We start from the raw sequence: 24,372 nt of genomic DNA, 5'->3' as shown, positions 1-24,372 counted from the left end.
CGTCATCTAATCTCTTAAGTCCAAAAAAGTATAAAACAATATAGAAGGGATGAATTTTCGATACTTTTAACGAGCCGAACAAAACAAGCACTCGATCTTTTTGTGTAATAATCCCTCATGTCCAAAAAGATTAAAATCTAGAGGAGGGATAGCACTTCCTGTCCCTTTAACGAGCTGGAGAGGCCAATGGCTCGGCAATCTTTTCATATTTTACGAGTCAGTTGAAAAGAGCTTAAAGGAGACTCGTCTTTTGAGGAACGAGTGATAAAACGGGTGGCAGTTGATTCCAGGTAAGGTTTGGAATTTTCCAATCACGGCAGTGTCACAAGGATGGCTACTGAAATCACTCTTCGCAGCTGTTCCTCAAAATGGGTAAACAATCAAATGGAGGTGAATGATCGGCCAATGAAAAAGTGGAGTTGACGGTGCAAACACGACCAAGGCTTTAACGGCTGAAGTAGTACATTCACGATGGTTATTTACCGGGGAATAGTTCATTTTTTAACGATCTTAAACGCGGGGGGAAACATTTGCTCATGTCTTATGTTTATTTTTTAACGAGCTTGAACTATGTGCTAAAACTGCTCGATGCAGGTTTATTTTTTAACGAGCTTGAACCTTGCGGTAACACTGCTCGATTAATACAGTCGTTTGATAAGAATGTCTCATATAAAAACGGTAATTTTTAGAGTTTTTCCCCACATCCTTTCTTTATGAAAGTTAGGAAACGACTAATCCTACGAGTTTAAAGGGTTAGAGGTCCTAAAAATTTAAAAAAATAAATAGTCGTTCTTCGCTTGCACTCTAAAAGGTTTGCATGCCCCTGGGTATAAAACAGAGTTTCAAGGTTACCCCTACTTCTTTACGTTAAAAAATTTGTTTTAGCGAGAGAGGCCTACCTCTTACAGGTTACCCAAAGATTGTTCTATTCACAGCGCAAACAAAACACTTCTTCGGTGATGCCTACAGAGATAAACAAAGGTGAGCAACGGTGCTCGCCAACTCACATAACTTTGACAAGAGAATCTTGTTCTAGTCCAACTCCCCCTTCCAATCATGGACGGGAGTACGAAGGTCATATTCTTTCGCGGAAACCTACCCTATACCCGAAGTTTTCCTGCCAAAGCATACCAGGGTGCATGCCCCCTGGGTTTTAGTCATGTCCTCTCGAATCACTCGCGCCCATCGGGAGGACGGACTGGAGATTGAGACATTTCTTGCGTGAAAAGACCATTTAGGGATGGTATATGACTATTTGCTATGTGTGATCCGGGAAATGAAAGCTGGTCTACGAGCTTGACCATTCTTCCTTCGTGCGGAAAACACATCACTCTAAAGACTGATGAGACAATGGCTCTCATGTAATAAATATAGTCTCGTCCAAGGAGTAGATTGTAATCTAGGGGTCCTTGAACTACCATTACGTTCATGTGAATGGTTTTCCATCTCAATGTTATGGGCACATTGGGAAGGATCCCTAATGGTCGACTGGTTCCTTTATCAAAGCCTGTTAGATTTCTCATTTCAGGCAAAAGCGATGGCGAACCAAGCGCTTTCCAAGCAGTTGAGGAAAGGATACTCACAGAAGCCCCTTCATCTATGATGGTACCAGCCATAACCATTCTATATATTTGAACAATGATTTGGAATGGTATACTAGCCGATAAACGGGGTCTGCCTAGTTCATTCCAGTCGAAGGAGACAACTAGGTTGCTTGGAGGTGGGACCAAATAGACAGTCGGGTATGACTCTGACGTACTTCCTTCCTGTGGTAAAGGAACGGGTAAATTTCCCCCATGTTTGTTGGAGTCTGTGCTTATGAAAAGAATTTGGACGGTGTCATCCTTTTTCTCTTCAGTGACTGTATCATCTGAAGATGGACCCTCTGAAGGCAAGACCGGGTCAACTGCCACCTCGACCTTTTGACTTTCGTCTGGTATGGGTTCAGATGGTTTATCTTCAATGATAGATGCTTTGTCCAACCACCTGAGCAGGCCGGCCAGATTTTCAACTAGTGACGGACTCAGCAAGAGTTTTTTATATCCAGGAGGAAGTCGTAACGGTGAAACCGGATGATCATCCAAAACTCTTTTAGCTTCGTCTAAGAAGGGACAACAGTGGACGGCATGATCGCCTTTGCACAATTGACAAGGAAATCTATATTTTCCTTTCTGTCCTGGGGCTTCACTTTCACTAGTTGACGGTGTGTTTTCAACATGATCATCAGAGGTTGACGACATTGGGTTGTGCAAATGAGGAGACCAGTCCCTTAAGATCCGAGGGATGCAAGGACAATCTCTGTGATAGTGGTTTCCTTTGCAAATGACACATGGCGATTTAGGCCTGGTCGGTGCAGTGTGTGGATTTTCGCTAGACGACACTTATTTGCCCCCATTCGCTTTTGGATCCTTCTTCTTCTTCTCTTTCTTATTCTTTTCCTTCTTCTCCTTAGGTACTTGACTTTTGGCCTTACCAGCCCCATCAAGTGAAGAGGAAGGAGGAGAGGAAGAATTAGAGGAAGTAGAAGGTTGGTGGGTAACTCTGGACTCATCTAATTACTGATTTGATTGTTTAGGAATTGCAGTGTTCTGAACGACAGAGGTTGAGAAGAGTCATACAGGTAAACCAATTGTCAGTCCTAGAAGCGACAATGTGGCCATATGGGGTGCACCAACATCTCCCCAAGAGGAGAAGGGACTAGGATTTCCTCCAAGGGGAATCCCTTGGTTGGTCGATTCCATTTTCTCAACCCAAGATCAACGTAGGAAAGGGTAATGAATATTTTGTTTTAAATAAATTTTAGACGCTTTGACACAACTTGTTTTTTCAGTTTTTAAGAGTCGAGAAAAAACAAAAGATGACTCTAGTCTCCTTCGATTTTTAATGAGCCTAAAGTGACAAGTGCTCAGATGGACCTTTTCCATTAAGGAGACTGAAAAGGAACGAAAGGGACTACTCTGGAAGTCTAGGTAGAGGGATTACCAAACCAATCGCAAAACTTCAGAATACTTTTTACGGTACAGCAGTCAATCTTCTCGAATGCTGTGTTCAGTGCATTGCGATCGGTAGGGCAATAGACACGGCTTCCTATGGATAAAAGATTAAGCCTATTGGGGTCTCCCAAAATATACTCGACGGTACGTGGGAGCACAAGTCCGTACTGGCACTTATCGTCTCAAAGTGGAGGAATCACCCAACCATCAATGAGAAAAATAGTTACCAGGCTTTACGACACCGGAATACGTCTCTAGCCTAGACTTCTAAATGTTGTGCGTTAAGTTCCAAAGTGTTGTTAGATTCACTGAATTTATTTTAATTTGATCTTGTTTATGAAGTTTTCCTTTTGGGTTCACCACGAGATGTAGATGTAATTCCTAAAATGCAATCTAAGATGATAAAAAAACTTTTTATCTCTTTTATGCAATGAAAATCCTAGCTACTAGGGAAAAGAAAGACAAAATATTTTTACAAAGAGCAAAGAGAACACTCTAAATGCACTTTCTTAAATCAACCAATCAGACTGTCTATATGCAAATGCACATGCATGTATTTGTTTTCGACTTTCTTAGTATATGGATGCTAAAAAGAAAGTTGATGCACAAATCTGAATTACTTTCCAAGCGACAAATATAAACAAGCTTCTTTTTGAAATAAAAAATGGAGATGATTACGACACCTTATGATTTTGAAATGAATCCTGGTATTTGACACTAGAAAAATTACAAATTCAGACCAAAAGCAATAGTAACAAGATAATCGACTATCAACAGCAATCAAACTTTTTCCTACGATCAAAATCGACACTTGCGACAGATTCAAATCAAAGGGCGACAATACGACTATGATACTCTTGCAAAGGAGAACTGTAAATGACTCAACAAACACACAAAAACATCTACAGTTCTTTTGTACAAAGGAGGCGGAATAACAGCAAAGAAAAGGGGTTTCAAACAGACATATATTGATCACAGGCAGCAAAATTCAGGAATAGAACTGGAAAGGATGATCCCCAAAAGCCACAACTGCATAGATCTAGTCTGATCAGCGCACCTGTAACACAGAGAATCTAAAATGCAACGCAAGTTGTCCACTCGGGAAGCGCACTGAAATTCAGAATCTCTGAACAGTACTTGCGCTGGGCCAGAAATGAGACTCTATTCGGGTTCCGGGTCACAGTTTGCAGTTTAGTTCTTGGGTTTTGGCCGAGTAAAAAGCAATCGGTAATGCAACAATCTGGGGTAGATCTAAGGAGGATCTAAGAGCTATCACAAGGGCAATAAGATAGTTTGTGAATCAGTTGTTTAAATCATAAACAGATCCAGTAGATGGATTGAAGTAGCAGTTATCTACTTTGCATTTGTTATGGCAAATGCAGTTCGAATGCTACTTGTAAGTTTATGAAACAAACAACAAAGAATGATAAACAAACAAACTAATTAGCTCCCCAGCGGAGTCGCCATTTTTTTACAGGGAAAAGTGTCTATTTAGAACTGCTCTATCCCACTAAGGTGTGACAGCTGCCTTAGAAACAAATAGAGAAAAACTACTTTTGTTTTTCCTTTATGAATTATAGATAGAGAGGAACAGAAAGACCAACCTCTGTCTTGCGCTAATCCTTCGATTCGATCCCTCTCTTCTTTGATAGTCCTCAGCTACCTTCTCCCTTGCACACCCAGCTTCACAAAGTACCTGTAAGATCACAGAAGCATAGCACTATACAAAGACATGGATCTATAATCATAAAAAATCTAGGATCAGATGTAAATTGACCATATAAATGTAACAAGCATCAATGATACAAAAGCATGGAGGAAAACTCAAATAGTTTTTATTGATAAACAAGAAAAGATCCAGGAGGAGCTACAACCAGTGGTTCTGACCCAGCATCAACCTCCTAGAAAAGAAGCCCCTCTTCACCTCAAACAAAGCTTAGATCACCCAACAATCTGATGTTTGTCTCTAGAAACCAACAAAAATTCCTTACAATATGCAAAATTCCAGCCTCTGGATCTCTGGGATGAGGGATCCATATATAGATATCTATAAGGAGGATGAGTCAGCTTGTGATTTGATTAGTGTCTTCTCTCTGACAGTTCTTGCATCCACTTGGAGGCTGAGGGCCTCTTACTCATCCTTGGTCGAATTTAGTGAGGCAAGTTTCACAGGAGAATATTCTAGAAGCTTCCATTTCCTCTCCACCTCACGAAATGACACTGCCATTTGTCATTTCTCACCCATCGCACCCCACAGAAGGGAATTTTGAAATGCAACGCACCCTCACAGTGTATTCAGGTGAGATGCAACACACTTAGCCAGTGGAGCAGTTGCAATGATCCTGTTTTGACCAATTCTGGGTAGTTTCTCATGGAGAACTTCTGGGAGAAGTTGTAATCTGTTGACCTTGTTCCTTTAGGGGTTAGAACAACACTTTTAGGGACTTAGGAGCCCTTGGTTTATGGACATTTCATGCTTGGGGTTGCAGGGCAAAAAAATGTCTATAACACCCATCCTTTGTGAGGTGGCATTTGTTTCCATGCCAAAAGAAAATTACCTTTCTATCATCTAGACATGGGCTTCCCAAGATGATTCCACAGATGTCCAAAGGAAATACATCTCATTATACCTCATCAACTAATTTAGAGGAAATAACAAATCTAGCCCTACAATACTTGGTGACCTACAATTTGGTTTTATCGCTTACCCAACCAAGCGGGTATGGACTTGGATGAGGCTTAGTTTCAAGGCCTAACCTTTTCACTAAGGACTCTAAGATTAAGTTTGTTTGGGAACCAGAATTAAACATAGTTTCCACCTTTGTATGTTTTATGAAAACTCTAATGTAGAATAAGTCAATTCTCTTCTTCTCATTACTTAGAGGCTTAGTCAAACAAATAGTACTTCCAACAGAATCAGAACTATAATTAATATAAGGATTACCTCTCGTGCCCACTGTTGTGATCAATGTCTCATCAATGGAATCTGATCCAAGGTCCTGTGTTGTTTCCATTGTCTTCTGCTTCCCCTTTCCACTGAATCTCTTCGGTCTCAACTCCAGATGCAGCTTCCAACAGTGGTCCTCATCATGACCATCCTTCTTGCAATGAGTGCAATACATTGTTGCTCTGTCCCCTTTTGAGGCTGAAACCATTTTCTTATCCTTCCCTTTTCCTTTCTTTTGGAATTTTCCATGCAGAGGTTTGAATGGTGCCTTTCTGGTTTGATCATCTCGATCAGTCTTGCCTCGACTTTCAAGATGAATACATTTTTCGATGGACACATCATTTGTAGTAGGGTTGAATAGTAATAGTGAGTTTTTGATGTAACTATGTAGCACAACTATATACTTAGTTATAGTCTCAGGCACATCTAATGAGATGTCCAGGTTCAATGCTTGTTTCTAAAATTCTTTAGTGAAGCTTTGCACATTCTAGGCCTTACCTTGCCTTAGATATTTCTAGTCCATAAGTGTCCTTTTCTTATAACCCAGAGGGTAGAATTGGTCTTTCAATGCAGAAGTAAAACTATAGTAAGAGGACATAAAGTTACCTGACTTTGTGATGCCCTTCTGTAACTTTTTATCCCACCAAACGAAAGTAGTGCCACTCAGCTAAAGAGAGGTTAACTAGACTTTTGCCTCATCTTCTTTGATTTGATAGATCTAGAAATAAATCTCTATCTGTCTTACCCAATTATTACGTTTTTCTCCACTACACTCTCCATTGTACATGGGCAGGTTGAAAGTTACATCTAACTTGAAGAACGATTTCTTAAATGTCTTCTTGGAATTTTGATGAGAGTGATGAGAACCATCACTTGAAGAAGGAGAGGGGGGAGGCTCTTCTCCACCACCTTCTTGATTTTCTTATCCATGATCATCGACATCCTTCTTCTCATGCCCAAGTGCCTTCTCATACTCTACGAACAACTTGTGCACTTTTCCTACCATATTGTAGAATACCTTGTGGAATTTATGTTCCTCTTCCCAACGAGCCTCTTCATTGGTCATGCTTCTTCTTCATTGTGTAAGTCCTAATTCAGGATCAAAGGACTTAAGTTTCCATTCTCCTTTTTGTAGCTTGTTCCAGGTTAGCATAAATTCATGCAATTCACATCTACAAAGAACTGCTCTGATGACATACTTGATCCAAGATATTTTACTTACAGATGCATTGGAATTACATATAACAGAGTTAATTAACAATGGAATCTAAAAGAAAGTAAAAATTGCGAAAATAATCATAATAAATAAAAAACCATTACACGATGATTTGATTACAGAGTTCGTCCAATTTTGACTACGTCTTTAGGCCCTGCTCAATAGCGGGGAGGCCTTCATTCAATTAGTGGTTTTTGGGCATGGAATCCCCCCAAGACATGTTTTTTGGCTCAAAGCCCAAGTTTTGACCCAATATTGTTGTAAATACTTTGCGAATTACGGGCACGGAGCACGAAATGTATGATAGAGTCATAGGGTTGTCCACCCTAGTCTTGTAATGTAATGTCAGCCTACCCATGGTCTGTGGACCATGAGATTGTATAAATAGAGTGAGGCTATAAGTGTAAGAAAGGGCAATGAGGAAGTGAGGAGAGAGGATAGATTCGAAGTGACTAAGTGTGTCTTGGGTTGTAGAGTAGGATAAGGCTCTACAGTTGAGTGTGCAGAGGCCTAGTAGTCCGCAGCTGAGTTCACTGGGCAGAGTCGAGTCTATAACCAAGGAAGAAAATAATAAAGAGAAGGTTTATCATAATTTTGTGCATATATTCTTGGGTTAATGCATGTTGGTTGTAAATTACAAATGTATTGTTTATTTACCATGAGCGCCTGTATGAATGATTTATATTGCTAAGTATAACCTAACACGTACAAATACACTAAGTTAATCAACTAACAGTGGAATAAGGACTTGGGCAATAACAACATTCTGCCCTCGAGTAGGGCTGCACGAAGGAAACATCTCAAGCTGCGAGGTACAGGAAAGAGTGTGCAACAACATGCACAGGGTCAAACCACGAACCTCTTGAACTCATTAGACATCTCCAGGGTGTGGAAACCCAGTTCTAGCACCCTCCAATACTACTTCGAGTGAGACCTCAATCTGTGCCCGATGGACTGTTGTTGAAAGGGCTAGTAGTACAGGGATTTGTTTGCTAAATCACCTTTGAACCTGAGTCAGGCCTCAATAAACCAACAAATGGTTTCGTTGTCGGGACCAAGATTTGCATAAGAGATGTCCGATGTCGTGTCACTGGAATCCGACAAAGAAATAAATTGAAGTGTGCCTGGACAGAAAGATTCACGAGTTCGCGGTGCAGGGAAATAGGAATCTACGAGTATCAAAGGAATAGTGGTTAGAGCACTACTTATATATGGAAATCCATGAAATTTTCTTTGCATCCTACCCCTTTTAGTTGTACGAGTGGATTGTGAAGCTAGCAGACAGTCAGGGAAGGTGTAGGCTCGAAAAAACTATTGTGTGGACTCTAGAGTTGGTGCGCAGAATAGAAGCATCAGGAGATAAGATCATGCATATTGTCGACCATTGGATCGATCAAATTATAAGAGGGTTTATCACTAAGTTCGCGGTGGATAAATCAATAAGCTACAATGAGGTGGGACGACGCTTCCTCAAAGGACTTCGAGGTAAGTACATTAAATATTTGAACACTTGGATTAAGATGTTGTTGTGTGAAAAGTGGGTTATGCAAATAAATTGATGTTTGGGGCTACGCGAAGTGGGAGGATCTACAGAAACGAAAGTAGCGAAGAACTAGAGACTAATCCCTTGATTTCACCTCCACGAGAAAGTGAGTAAGAGCTCATGAAAGGTTCACCGAGAAGTGCGATCAGTCTAATAACGCAGTGAATTCTGCACATACCACCCCCACCTACACCACCACTAGTTTAACCATAGTCACCCCCATTTTCACCCACACCACCTCCGCCACCACGACAATTCAATATGGTGAGCACAATAAATTTTCTGGTATTCAAAGGAGTAGGGAATGAATATTCATACCAATTTTGGTTCGTAATAAAGGTTGTATGGAAAGTGCAAGGAGTCACAGATGGTAATATAAAGAAGGCAACACTGGTTAGCTCCTTGCATGATCGCACACTGATGTGGTAAGTTAAGCATTCCCATGACCCAACCAATTATTAGATTTAAGGAAATCAAAATGCTTCTAGGTGAGACCCCTTGGGAGCTGGATCATAGACTGAAGTGTATGATTCATGAAGCCAACATGACCTTGATGGATGGGAAACACTGCGCATGGTTTGTAGCATTGCTAACACCGCATCTAAGGAATTCGTTCTCACAACAGAAGATGTCAACTTAGGCCGAGGCTTTGGAGGTCGAAATGAGACTACACGAGACCCCAATAGAAGATCCTAATTTAGGATTCCAATAGATCCCCGCGCAGTTGAAAAACTTGTGTCTTGAGATGTACATCCTGAAACAAGACAGGACAACTCACCTAGAAGTGCGGGAGGAGTTATGGTGTATGAAGTGTAAAGGTGAGGGACATGACAAGGACCATTGTCCAGTCTTCGCGAACTACCTAGTGGGAGGAGGTTCAATGCCATTGAGACTAGAGGCACAAGTGAAACCGAGAGTGGCACCTGCATTATGGTGCACGATTTGTCAGATATGAGGGAAGCATGCTAAAGATAACTACCATATATTACAGAAGTATATGCAGATGTCCCAATAATTTTTCTATAATTTTTGAAGGTCAGTAGGCCATGATGAGTGTACCTGTAGAAGTTATGAACTGATGATGGATTAGACTCCTACCTATAGGGTTCAGATTGAAAGGTGAGCCCTCAATCAAAATGCAGGGATGGCGCACACTGGATTTCAGGGGCGAGGATGAGGTCGAGGTGGAATGGGACTAGGAAGGGGTCGCGGATAGCTGATTTGTTACAATTGCAGAGGGCCAAGGCATTATGCTTGTGATTTTACAAATCCAACAAGATAATCATGTTTATATTGTACATAGTTTGATCATGAGATAGAGGACTACCCCACACTGATAGCGAGGTTCTATGATAAAGGAACACTTCAACCTTCCCCGACTCAGAACTTGAAAATGTTGAGGTCTGAGCCATGCAAGGAGGACCTGAATGTAAACATCATGCTCTAAAGCAGTATCATGGTAGGAGATGACAAGGGAAAGTAGCCTGAAGAGAGTTCCTGGGTTTGCAAGGCTCCAGAAAATGATCTAGAGTTTGATTTGGAACGCGCGAAGGAAACATTCATGGAAGCTAAAAATAGCTTCATGCAGGCCTCCACTTCAAGCAGTAAAGAAAAATTATAACTAGAAATGGACCCATCAATGCTCACTACCTTTCTGGAGACATGCATGAAGCTATGGCATGACAGCAAAGTGGTGAAGGGGCTGCAAGAACTCATCACTAGATGTGTGGGACCCAAAGAACCACGTGTAGTCTGGAAGCTCGAAAAGCACGCAATGTAAATAGGAAGAGAGATGAGATTGATTGCACAAATCGAGGAATATGAAATGGATCAAGTGATTTTCGATCTAGGATCGGACGCGAACGTTCTACCAAAGTATACATGGGAGCACATGAGCAGGCTCACATTGCAATGGTCTCCTATTCAATTGCAAATGGTGAACAAGGAAAATATCCTACCAATAGGATGTTTGTAGGGAACAACGGTAGATATCGAAGGTGTGAGTGCACTTGCATATTTTGAAATGATAGATATTGTTGATGACAAAAATACCTATCCCTCACTATTGGGAATAGATTGGTCCATTGTTATGAATGGAGTGATAAATCTAAAGAAGCACAAGATTATTTTTGAGAAAAAGTCACTATGTGTAGTGGCACCCCTAAACCCTGCGAAGGGATCACGCTACATAGAGCTGACATGTGATTGCGATAGCGACAATGATATGGACTGTATCTACAAGATAACCACTTGAGAGTAGAATTGGGTAAATCTAATGATGGATGGTAGGATTTTGCGGGAGCACAAAAGCTCCTACACCTCAGATTCAGACGAGGAGATAGAAAGATGGCAGAACTGATTACACGAGGTAACCATGCTCAACTGCAACATGAAAATAAGGTCACTACGTTGTGTAGCAATAGAGGTGAGCGATTTGCCTATGTATGATGGACTAATCATGGTAGATGATTTCATGAACAAATTTGAAAGAGAATTATCGTAATAGCAGTGTTTCAATGCTCTGAAATGGGCACTGCGTGCTACACCCACAAGATGGTGGGGTACGCACCAACGGAATTTTGAGAACTGGTAGGAATGCAAGAGAATGATGTGCCTATGATTTGGGAAACCTCAGATGTGGCTAATAGACAAGTATGATAGATGGGATGACCCATGTATGCACCTCGCGAAATGGACCAAGGTCTATGGGGAAGAGCCACAACCTGAGTAGGTGCATCTGTTCTATCATACCCTGGATATCATACCCATGAATTGGTATACTAAGACAGAGCTCCACCATGCCATAAGAAAATGGGATATCTTGCACGAAGAATTCCTGTTAACCTTCACGTTTGAGGATTGTTGGTGGGATACTGTTGATGATGTGCTACAAGAAGTAAAAGTAACTATCTTCAAAATACCCTAGGAGCCAATGTTAGTGCTTTAGTCGAAATGGGCGACCCAGCTAAGCTGCGCGCTAGAGTGTTACAATGTGATTATTGAGGAGGATGATGAGGATCCATGGAAAATTAAAATTCAAGAAACTGAAGGTTTTCGTGAGGTTTGAGGACCATTGATTGAAGATCTTGACAACACCGCACCACTAAAAACAAAGTAGGTAAACATTGGGACAAAGGCTGAACCAAAATATGCAATGCTCAGTGATTATTGGGATGATGCCACGATGGATAAGGTCATTGAGTTACTCTGGGAGTACCAAGTCTTATTCCCGACCAAGATTACAGACTTAAAAGGGATCGTTGGCGACTTAGGCATGATGAATATCACCATCAAAGCCGACATAAAGATAGTTAAGCAGAGGCCTTACTGCTTGAATATGAAGTATAAGGAAAAGGTCAGTGTAGAACTAGAAAAAATTATCGTAGCTAGAATTATTGAGCAGGTGGAAGAATCTAACTGGGTGAGCCCTATGGTAATATAGGAGAAAAAGCAGAAGGGCAAGATAAGAATATGTGTGGACCTCAGGAAGTTTAATGACGCCTATGTACACGACCCATTCCTGACACCGTTCATAGATGAAGTATTGGAAAATGTTGGTAGACAAGAAGCATACTCTTTCACAGACGGGTTCTCAAGGTACCACAAAATCAAAATCACGTCGGAAGACAAGAGAGAGATGAACTTTGCAATGGAATGGGGTTGCTTTCAATACATGTCTATGTCATTTGAGTTGAAGAATGCGCCACCCATATTTTCATGCATCATTGTTGCCACAATTAAAGAATACATCCACAAGTTCCTGGAGTTCTATATGGATGATTGGACTATCTTTGGATTGGTTAAGCACCACATAGAAAGCTTACGCTTGATGAGGGATACTTACCGATGACACTAGATTGCACTGAACCTTAATAAGTTCACATTACTTGTTCCCTTTGGGAACTTGTTGGGACACATTGGGTACTACAAGAATTTCATCAAAAGCTATGGCCAAATCACCACACTGATGGAGAAACTATTAAAAATGGATGTCACATTTTGCTAGAATGATGATTGCATGAAGAGCATGGTTGTCCTAAAGGGGAAATTGGCCTCCACTCCAATTTGGGTCTTCCCAAAATGGGATGTGGAGTTTCATGTCCATGTTGATGCATCGTGTATCATGCTGGGAGTAGTGCTCACACAAGAGGGCAGAGAAGGCTTGGATCACCCTATCATGTTTGCAAGTCATAGATTGTCCAAAGCCAAGAAGAATTATTCCACAACCGAGTGTGATGGGTTTCTGATGGTATACGAACTCCAAAAATACTGGAACTATGTGCTAGGATGACATTTCAAAATGTATACACACCATTCCATGCTCAATTATCTAGTCAATAAGCCTATGTTGGGGGGCACATATGTAGGCGGCTCTTATTGTTCCAAGAATATGACTTTGAGGTAGTGGTAAAACATGGACGCCTAAACGTATGACCTGATCACTTGCCACATATTGAGATAGGCGAGGAACCTACTTGTTTGGAGGAAGGATTATCGGACGCACAGCTCTTTGTTGTACACGTCGTAGACATGCACTTTGAACATATAATCTAGTTTATGACAATAGGGACCGCGCCAAAGGAATTCTCCGTCCAACAAAGGAAGGAATTGGTTGTGCACGCGACGATCTTTTCTGTCGTCGTGGGGAACCTATATAAAATGGGAAATTATGAGATATTGCGAAGGTACATACCTGAATTTGAATGAAGGCAGATCCTCGTGGAAGCACATAGGCGCACGATAGGAGGAAAATATGTAAGACGAGTGACTTCACAAAAGATTCTTCACACAGGGTTGTAGTTGCCAATCCTTCACTAGCATTCGAAAGCACACTGTAAGGCCTACAATATATGTCAAAGGACCAGAAAACCATCACAAAGGGATGAGATGCCATTGAATCCACAAATGAAACTGTAGTCATTTGAGAAATGGCAATCAACTTTATGGGACCTATCAAACATTAGGGAAAAATTGGCACATGCTACATCATCACTGCAACGGAGTACCTAACACAATGGGCAAAAGCATAGTCGGTTGAAGACTACATAGCCACTATAGTTGTGAAGTTTTTATTTGAACACATATTGACCCAATTTGGATGTTCGAAGATCTTAATGAGTGATCATGGTACACTCTTCCTAAATGAAACCATCAATGTGCTCATAGAAGAGTTCCAGATTTATCATCAGAAAATCACACCGTATCACCCACAAGCCAATGGGACAGTAGAAGCGTTCAACAAAATACTGGAGACTGTGCTAACCAAAGTTTCCAACGCGTAGTAAAATAGTTGGGACTTGCGTGTATCTGTAGTATAATGGGCTTATATGACAATGTGGAAGAAACTAATGGGGCAAACACCTTTTCAATTAGTTTATGGCGTGGAAGTTGTAATGCCGATGGAATATACCGTACCAAGTTTGTGCATAAGATTGCTCACAGGAATGACAAACCTCGGAGCTCTAGAGGAAAGGCTCGTGCAATTGGAATAACTGGAGGAGGAATGGTTCTTGGTTGGTTTTCATCAGCAAGTACAAAAGAAGCGTGAAAAGGCCTAGCACGATCGCCATATTAAGTTGCGCACATTCAAGGTAAATGACTTAGTGCTGATGTATGATAGTAAGTTTGAAAATTTTCCAGGAAAATTCAAAATGCATTGGTTGGGACCATATGTGGCTAAGGAGGTCACATACAAAGGTGAAGTATAGCTCATCAAACTAAATGGAGAACCCTTCACAGGCAAAGTGAATGGAAGTTGCCTAAAGCCCTACACGGGTGGGTTAGTTATCTAACTAGCCAGCAGAAGCACGGTCTTCGTGCTCCAAGGAGTCAGACAAAGGCGCAGGACTATCGACATATTCTGATACAAATGTATCGAAATAGTTCACATAGAGAGGTCTCGAAACAATGGATGCAATAGATCCAGCAAGCAATAGCTCAGTGTGTTGTTGACCTCACCACGGTTCGAGAACAGTTGGAGGGACTACGTGCCAAGATCGTCGCACTAACTGAGTGACTCAAAGGTGAGTCATGATGTTTGTGTTTAGGGCTTTTTGGGCATGGAATCCCCCCAAAGCATGTTTTGGGGCTCAAATCCCACGTTTTGACCCATTATTATTGTAAAGACTTTGCAAATTTCAGGCACAGAGCGCGAAATGTATAATAGAGTCATAGGGTTGTCCACCCTAGCCTTGTAATGTAATTTCAGCCTACCCATGGTCCATGAACCATGGGATTATATAAATAGAGCAAGGCTCTAAGTGTAAGAAAGGGAAATGAGGAAGCGAGGAGAGAGGATAGAGTCGAAGTGACTAAGTGTGCCTTGGGCCATAGAGTAGGAGAAGGCTTTGCAGCTGAGTGTGCATAGGCCTAGTAGTCCGCAACTGAGTGCGCGAACCCCTGTAGCTGAGTGCGCAGGGCGGAGTTGATTCTACAAGCAAGGAATAAAATAATAAAGAGAAGGTTTATCATAATTCTGTGCATCTATTCTTGGGTTAATGCATGTTGGTTGTAAATTACAAATGTATTTTTTATTTACCACGTGCACCTGTATGAATGATTTATATTTCTAACTATAACTTAATGCATACAAATAGGCTACGTTAACTAACAGTGGAACACTAGTAAGTACTTGGGTAATAACAATGTTTAGCCCCCGAGTAGGGTTGTGCAAAGGAAGCATCTCAGGCTACGAGGTATGGGAAAGTGCACGTAGCGACGTGCGTAGGGTCGAACCACAGACCTCTTGAACTCATCAAACATCTCTAGGGTGCAGAAACTTGGTTCTAGAACCCTCCCATACTACTCCAAGTGAGGCCTCCATCCATGCTCCATAGACTATTTCCGAAAGTTCCAGCAGTACCGGGATTTGTTTGGCTAAATCACCTCCAAACCTGGGTTAGGCCCCAATAAGCAAACAATGGCATAAAAGAGATAAAAATAAAAATAACAAGTAATTACAATCCTTATCCTGCCAAGCTAAAATATGGGAAGGGAATTGAGTGCCCAACCTCAGCAACAAATAGTACCAACATACTCTTGGCAAAAAATAGTGTAAAAATGCCTATCCAAACTCCCATTTTGGATTATCGTGCCTTGTGAAACCTCTTGGAACCTCCTTGCTGCTCAAGGTGAGGTTCGACCTACTGCCAGGGTCAGGGTCTACTGTGTGTGTGTGCTTTTGAACTATTGGCTAACTCCCCCTTCCTTTCTCCAACATAATAGTCATGTATATATCAGCATGGTAGCATCCCTCAAAGCCGAGGAATTTTTAACATTATAACCAAGTTTAGGCACGTGGGATCAGGGCGGAAGGTTATATGGAAACAACTTTGTAACAATAGTGAAATCCTATTTAAACATAGCAAACCCATTGACTGTGCTTAAGGCATGGTGGCATGTCTATCAGTGCTTTTAACTATTGGCGGACAATCCAAACCCAATACAACAAACACTTCTTCGATATATGGACCTGTCGACTTATAGGACATAATATATAATATATCGCATCCTGCTCATCCCCAAAAATCACAATTAGCATGGAACCCATCATCATATCAATGCAACTTCAACACTTTGATATATCGTAGACCCATCGAGATTTATAAACCACAACATATAACATATTGAGTCTGAATCCTCCTTGCAAATCGTAATTGGCATGGGCCGGGATGTCACTCTGATCCAGGTGGATATTGGTGGCCACCCACCAATTCCACTTGGACCCCCATGTTACACAACATTTTGTCACTATCCCCATACTCCCCATTCCATGATCTTGGAGGGTCTCTATAGTGAACCCTACATGCTTTCCCTTCATGAAGAAACTCCCGTTGTGTCCCTCTTCATGAGCACAACAATTCCCTTTTGCACCATTTCCCAAAAATATTTTGTTTTTCCCAGTTTACAAGACTGAAACTAATGACCCTTGTTCTCCTTGCACCAATATGCATGGATTAACACTATCCCTAGCACCGATTAGAGCGACTGAGCTTTATCTAAGTCGTGTCGATCCTCTTTTGTAAAGTTTTTAAATAAAGAGCCAAAGCTTCCAACTCTAGAAGCTTCGTAATGAAAGTGTGGTAAACAGTTGGGCCAGATGGAGTCGAGGATGTAAGTTTACGCTCCTTTCCCCTATAAGGATGGAACTAACTCAAGAGATAATACCTTCTCCGATGAGAAGAGGAACCATCTCCCATCCATTCATGCTATATAAACCTCCATTTTTCCCAAGCACAAGCTATTGTTAATGTTGGTGTGTTAGTGTTAATTAAGTTTGGAGTAAAAAACAAGTTATTCATAGTTGTAGCTCTCTAGTTGTGTGTGAGGGAGAAGCGTGAATTTGGTTTAGTGTGAAGCCTAAAGGGAAGATCCTTAAAACTATCATTGTTGAGGCCATCATGGAATGCTAACGAAAGTGTGTGGGAACCTGGTTTTTTCGAAGGAGAACAATAACGTCAGGACAATTGTTGTAACCTCTTCTTGATTTAATATATATGCAACTATCAATTTATCTCCTACATAATATGTCATCTGACATGTTTATGGCTTAATGTTTCTTGAGTTGTTAAGTAGGTTGAATTACAATTTTTCAATTATCACAGTTGTTGGTTTTTTTTTTTGTTTACATGGTTCAGGTGTTCAAAGAAGGAAATGGGAGATAGTTGAAGTGAGCAACCAAGGCTATCACCAAATGGGATAAGAATACTAAGAGGTAGGCCCTCTTAATTGATTCTCACCTAAGGAAATCTTCCATAGAATGTCTTGTTAGTGGCTAGACCCCCTATCGGGCTAGAGGAATTGTTTCTATCTACACTTATAATTTTACTTCACCACAAATTGGTGACTCTGCTGGGGAACCAACCGTTTTGTTTCTTCACTTGGAATTTCATGGTTTTGTGTGAAATTTTCTAGTTTCACTATTTCCCTTTATTTTTGTCTACTTTTCTTTGCTTACTTCTCTAGGTTTGAAATTCATAGTAGCAAGTCTAGTCCCAACTTTTGAATTTTTTTATTTTTTTCTTTGCATCCTAGCTTAGCACACTTAATTCATTGAGAGTCATGTCAATCAGTGCGATATGCTAAGAAATAGCTTCATTGACCCCCTTCTAGCGCTTGTTGTTAGTTAGGCATTCATGTCGATGCCTATAAGTGAAGATTAGGGTTCACCCTAGATCTTGGCCAGTGTGTTTTTCTCTAATTATTTTTACCCTGTAAGCTGTTTAGACCATTTTCTCCCTTACTAGAAAGCTACTTTTCATTTGGTTTGTTTTCTTGTTGATTTGACATCTTTTCGGTTGATTTCTTGGGTCATTGGATGGTTAGCGGTGCTAGGGCATCTAGATTGTCATCCATTTAGTTGATTGTGAATTCAATGAGTCAAGTTGCTGGTGCATTTACTCCTTGCATTTCTTTTATGGTCCTTCTATGGCTTTGAACTCCATTTCACAAGTTTGAAAATTTTTTGTTTGCTTGTCTAAACATCTCTTTTCCAACAAAGATTAAATTTCTTGTCTTGTTTTTGGTAAAGTCATTTTGTCATTAGTTTGAAAGAGATTCTCTTTTTGTGTTTTTAATTTTCTTGAGAATTGATCGCCTCAAAACTTTTCATTGAAGTGTTTTATGAGAAATTCAATTTGTTGTTTCATGAAAAGTACAAGATTCTAGTTTTCTACATCAATATGTTACGATAGTTAACATCATTGAAGGCTAGGATTGAAATTGGCATTTGAAAAGAAAAAGAATTCTCTTTCATTTTGAAAGGACTGTTAGAGTGTAGTTGTTAGGAAATTAGGAATTGGAATGTATTTTTCATTAGTTTATTTTCTTGAAAAGTGAATTAGTGAAAAATAATTTTTCTTTTTTTTTCTTGGTTGTTTGCATTTGATTGTGTTCTATACCCTCTCTAGTGTAGACAATTCATCGAATTGAAAGGGTCTTGTCTCATTTAGTTGTATTAGGGATTTTCGAGTCACATTGCTAAGGCCTATAAATTGAGACATAATTTAGGATAAACTTTAAAATGAACTCAATTAACCTAAGGTGCATTTGAAACCTAATGATCATATCTACAAGGTATAGGCAAGAGATGTTACCAAGCATCTTTAAACCTAGCACTTTTCGCTAGCTTTGGCACTAGACTATGCTAGTACTAATTTGTGCTCCCCGTATTATCAAGTATATAACGAGATACCCCTTTAGGCTGCAATCCTTTATCCATAGGAACCCGAGTCTGCCACCCTACAAATGTGATACGTCGAACACAACATTTGGGGAGATTGCCTGCCCGTACTTATTGGTTCATCGGGAGGTATTCTGCAGTTCATGGTTGCCTAGAAATCCTTTTTACCTAGATCATCCAGAATAGTCATTTGATATTTTTGACTCATTAAACATAAAATATCATTCTATCACTTGTCCTTTTGAGCTTGTTTCCAATCAAAAGTGATAGAGTCATCTTTGTTTCTTTCTTGACTCTTAAAACATGAAAGAGCACCAGTTAATTTATGCATCTTAAAAAATTGATTGCCCACGATCTTGTAACACCCTATTAGTTGTTTATAGACCAAATCGTGAGTTTTCCCTAAATTACATTTTAAAACCTTTAAATTTATCTCTATTTTCCTGTTAACTAAGACAAGGTCATTTTGTCTGAACCATCTAGTTCTCCTAATTCCTCTTCCTCTCCTCTGTCTGAAAGATTGTCTGAGGAGCCTTTTCCTGAATTACCAGAGTCAGTCGAGGACTAAGGTGTTGAAATTGGAATCATTCTGAGCATTCAACCTTTTTCATCTCCTTCTCCACCTACTTCAGATGGATCACCTATTGATATTGGCCCAAAATCTCTAGACAATACTATCCAGACTCATGAGAGTTTGCCGAATACTGATGTTTAGCGTGGACTAGTTATATAACCTCTGAATCCTTTGTTTGAACCTGTTGTGATATCACCACAGTGTCCATACAGTCCGTACAATTAGCCAGGTGTTCCTTTGGAATTACCCCTCATACATCATCAATCATTCATCGTCGTTTGTTCCCAGTGATGAAACCCGAAGGTGATGCTCGAGTTACCTCTCTATATGAATCAAAAGTTTCTACTCCACACACTATCAAAGAGGAAGAACATCAATTTCCTCCTGAAGGTTTCCCCTATATAGGGAGAATTCCCATTAGTGTGTATTGGGATTTACCACCCAATAATGTGACTTTGGCACAATTGGTCTTAAGTACACCTAGTTCCTCATCACTTTATCATAACCTTATTTGGGTGTCTACCGCCATGCCTACTACAGGTCCATCATTGTGAGCCCGAATTCCCAACAAGCCATTACCATAGTCCAGGTGCAAGCCACCATTCCGAAACCTCTTGTCTCATCCATCCCAGTCACCCATCAAGTTCAACCAACGGTCTTAAAGAATGTTACTGTCAGTTCTTCGATCCCTCCAGTAAGTGGAAAAGTTGTGCCACCACCTGGGGGGCAGAATCTGAGTGTTTCTATGGTGTTAGGCACCCAAAATGTGAGTATATCATAGGCTCACATGGTTGACATGAACTAGCCTTCTTCTGGTGTTATCCAAAACCCTATTGGTCCTACTGGATCAAGCAATTTCCAGTACCAACAGGTTCAAAATCCCATTGGTTCATCTGGGTCAAGCAACTTTAGGTATTAGTAGCCTTGTGAGGCTTGGGTTTTGTATCAAACTCCTTACATTCAATATGGTTCTCAACGAATGGTCAATATGCCTTACATCCTTCAGTTTGGGAAGTACATTCAGCCTGGCCCACCAAATTTTCAAGGTGGCTATGGCTAAATTCAGTTCAGAAATTTTTTGGGAACTGTTCAAGTACCATTGGATCAACAAGGACAACCTATGCAACAACAAGGAAAACAGTTTTTGCAACAAGGGTTGTGCACGCAACAGCAAGGGAAAATGATATCACAGCAAGGACCACTGCAACAACTGTAGGGGAAACCCTCGCAACAGTTGCACTAAACCATGCAACAACAGATGCATTATGCTCCAGAAACATCCCAGCCTATGTCTTCATAGGGCCAACCTCTGCAGCTGCAAGGTTATCCTTTGCATCCGCAAGGTCAATCCTTGTAGTAGCAGAGCCAACTTGGGCAATAACAACCCTTATATACATATCAAGAGGTATAACACTTGCAAAGAAAAGGCTAGGGTCAAGTCCTATAGTATCATGCCCAAAATTCTAATGTCCTATGGCAATAGGCCCAGAATCCTTTTGTCCAAGGGCAGTAGGTCCAGAATCCCTATGTCCAAGGGCAGCAAGTGTACAATCCTTATGTCTAAGGACATCAAGTCCAAAATCCTCTTATTTAGGGGCAATAGGTTAAAACCTATATGTTCATGGACAATAGGTGCAATATCCATATTTCCAAGGTCAATAGTCTCAACAACCTCTTAACTCATATGTTTCTTATCAACAACCTATGACCGGATAGTTCCAAGGTGTTCAAGGTCAAAATCCTCCCTACAACCAAGGTAATGTACACTTGGGGTAGAATTAAATGTCATATGGCCAAAACCCTCCACTATGGGGCCAAAATCCTTACCAATGGGGATGGGCTCCTCCAGATGGACCCACTTATCAACCTCTAATGCCTTTTAATACTCAATTCCCATTCTTGTCCATGCTAGAGTTGCCAGGTGTGTCTCTACTCATGAATGATCCAATTCTTCATTTGTCATACTGGTCTCCAATTCCGTCCAAGATCCCAAGCGATTCTCCTAGGTTTGATGGGAAAGAAAAAGAAGATCCTCAAGCCCTTGTGATGACATATCACCTCTGGTGCTCTTCAAATTCCTATCTTTATGATTCTATTCATCTTCGTCTTTTCCAACGAACCCTCATAGGTTCTTCAGCCAAGTGGTACATCGAGCTTCCTCGAAGTACTTACCATGAATTCAACTCTTTAGCCATGGCCTTTGTCACACTTTTCCAGTTGTTGATTCATTATGAAACTCACACATATTTTCTCACATCACTTAAGTAAGATACTGTGACACACATCTTTGATCACAACCATGAATGGAGACGTATATGCCGCCTAATCAAATTCGAGATTGTTGATCAATTGCTCACCGAATGGTTTAGCAAGTCATTTGTCACTCCAATTTCTCGTGATATATCTATGGTTGGATGATTTACCAAATAAAAAGCCATTCCTTGTTCCTAGTACTTAGATCTCGTTTATTCTCAATCTGGCACTTTGTATGAGTTATTACCCGATGCTCCATGGCCATCATCCGATCCCACGACATCGAATTCACATGCTCCAACTCTTCTTGATGGAGTAATTAGTTCAGTGTCCTAGACCCTTGCCAAATATTCTTCCAAACAGAAGTCGATCTCGAACAATGCTTCCAATAGTTCCTCCCAAAATCCACCTGGCCTTGGTAAAACCTCAGAGGTCCACGCTGTCTAGACTACCACAAGAGACAAATCCTTGAAACATAAGAAGAAATGAAAAGGAAAGGGTAATGATGATGCCCCAAAACAGGGTCCTCCTAAGTCATCTACTGGTGATTCTTCACAACGGAAGCCTACATATTTGTGCCTCATTTGCGAGGAGGATCATTATGCTAAGGACTGTCCCTAACGATCCAAAGTTAGTCATTTTCTCAAAGGGACCCCAGCTGTCCTAAGAGATCCTTCTCTGTCTTAGCAAACTCAAATGGTTGACCAACCTCAATCATCTTCTTCCTCAATATATCAAGTGTTCATGATGAGTACTCCTATCAATGTGGCTACTAGATAAAAATATTACCAAACTCCTACTCCAACAACCAGGAAAGAGAAAGAGACCACCCCTTTTTCTTCTACCCTAAGTTCTAGCCCTCTTCATATCAAGTTCCCTAACCTTGATTCTGCCATTCGGACACCTTCTTAAGGTGTTCTAAGGAAGTCCTCGTACAATCCCAACACTCGAGCCGCTTAGCACTATAATGTTGTTGAGGATTCAACTCAGGTGCCATAAGATATGTCGACTCTCAAGGTACTTCAAAGTTGTTTATCTCAGCAGAAATCCTTGTTGTCAACTATTGGGGGTATTGATACTACCAATTCCAATTTGATATGTTTTGATCTAGAGAACCACGTTCCATGACTACCTCATCAGATTTCATTTCTCATTCGGGCAATCATAAATGAGAAAACCATTCATAGGGTTGTCATCGATGAAGGTGCTCCTACCTACATCATGTCAGTCACCTGCTTGAAGGCAATTGGTTCTCCTACTTTGAACCAATCCCATAACACTTTGGAATCTTTTGATGGACATTATTCGAGGCCCTTCGGTGTCTTACTCAACCTTGCCATTACTGTGGAGGGAAAGGTAGTACATGTCGAGGTAGAGATTGTTGATGTTAATCTCAATTATAATATTCTACTTGGACTGATATGAATCCATTCCATGCATGTTGTAGCCTCCTCCCTCTTCCTTGTGATTCATTTTCTCCATCAAGCGAAGGACTTCACAGTTGATCAACCATCCCCTTTTGCCTCTTCCTCCTCAGATGGCAATGTTCCATATGTAAAGCACATTGGTGCTTCTTATGAGAGTGCGGGGGCATGTATTTTTAAATATTCTACATTGATTGGAATTTTTTCGCTACCACCTCTTCATGTTGCCTCTGTCAACATTATCTTAGTCAAATATGATCCTTGGGTCATATCTCTACGACATCTTGTTGATACCTGGGGTGAGGTTATGCCACTTAGTCCTGCAAAAATTAATTACATGGAAATTGTTTCGGCCTCAAGTTCCATATCCTCTGATTCTCCTGTTTCAAGGACATCTATCGGTACGTATTATCAATCCCCATGGCTTGGCTCTTTGGAATCTCTTAATCCCTTAGTTGAGACTTTTCTTGCTGATGAGAGTATCATGGAAGTAATTTCTGTCAAGGAACCACCTTGGAACTATACTCATCATCATTCCTTGTTCCTGCCTTGCCTGGTGGTCATGTCTACTAGTCTCAAGGAGTTCTCTTCTTAGTTTCCTTCCCTCCCGCTTCCATCCTTGATCCTGACTCATGAAGTATGTTCAAAAGAAATTTTGGTAATATTATGCAAATGATGCCAATTGATATTTCTGTCAAGCTTGGTATCATTGAAAATCTCCATATCAGGGTAACTTGTTCTCTGGATGAGATCAAGATCTATACTCATTGGTTTCAATAATTTCGTAATGTGTTTACGTGGTCATATGAGGAAATGTTTGGCATTGATCCTAGCATGATTGTGCATGAAATACCAACTTATCCTCACGCAAAGCCCATTCACCAATGGCTCCACCCAGTGCACCCTAGGAAAGTGGCCACTATCAAGGGTGAATTTGAAAAACTTCTCAAAGTTGGATTCATTTATCTGATCCCTCTTACAGATTATGTGTCAAACATTGTCCTAGTGACAAAGAAACAAGGCACGATACACATGTGCATTGATTAACGTGATCTCAATCGTGCCTGTCCCAATGATAACTACCCCACTCCCTTCATTGATTAGATCATTAATGAATGTGCTTGGAGCGAATTATTTTTCTTTATGGATAATTTTTCTGGTTACAATCAGATTAACATTGCACTGGTCGATCAAGAAAAGATAGCTTTTATCTATATGTGGGGTACTTTCACGTACAAAAGG

The sequence above is a fragment of the Pinus tabuliformis genome, chromosome 4_2, assembly GCF_031772625.1.
Source record: "Pinus tabuliformis cultivar Carrire ecotype Pingquan chromosome 4_2, CPIR1, whole genome shotgun sequence".
Taxonomy (NCBI): Eukaryota; Viridiplantae; Streptophyta; class Pinopsida; order Pinales; family Pinaceae; genus Pinus; species Pinus tabuliformis.
The sequence above is the reverse complement of the archived record's forward strand: the minus strand, read 5'-3'. Positions refer to the sequence as shown.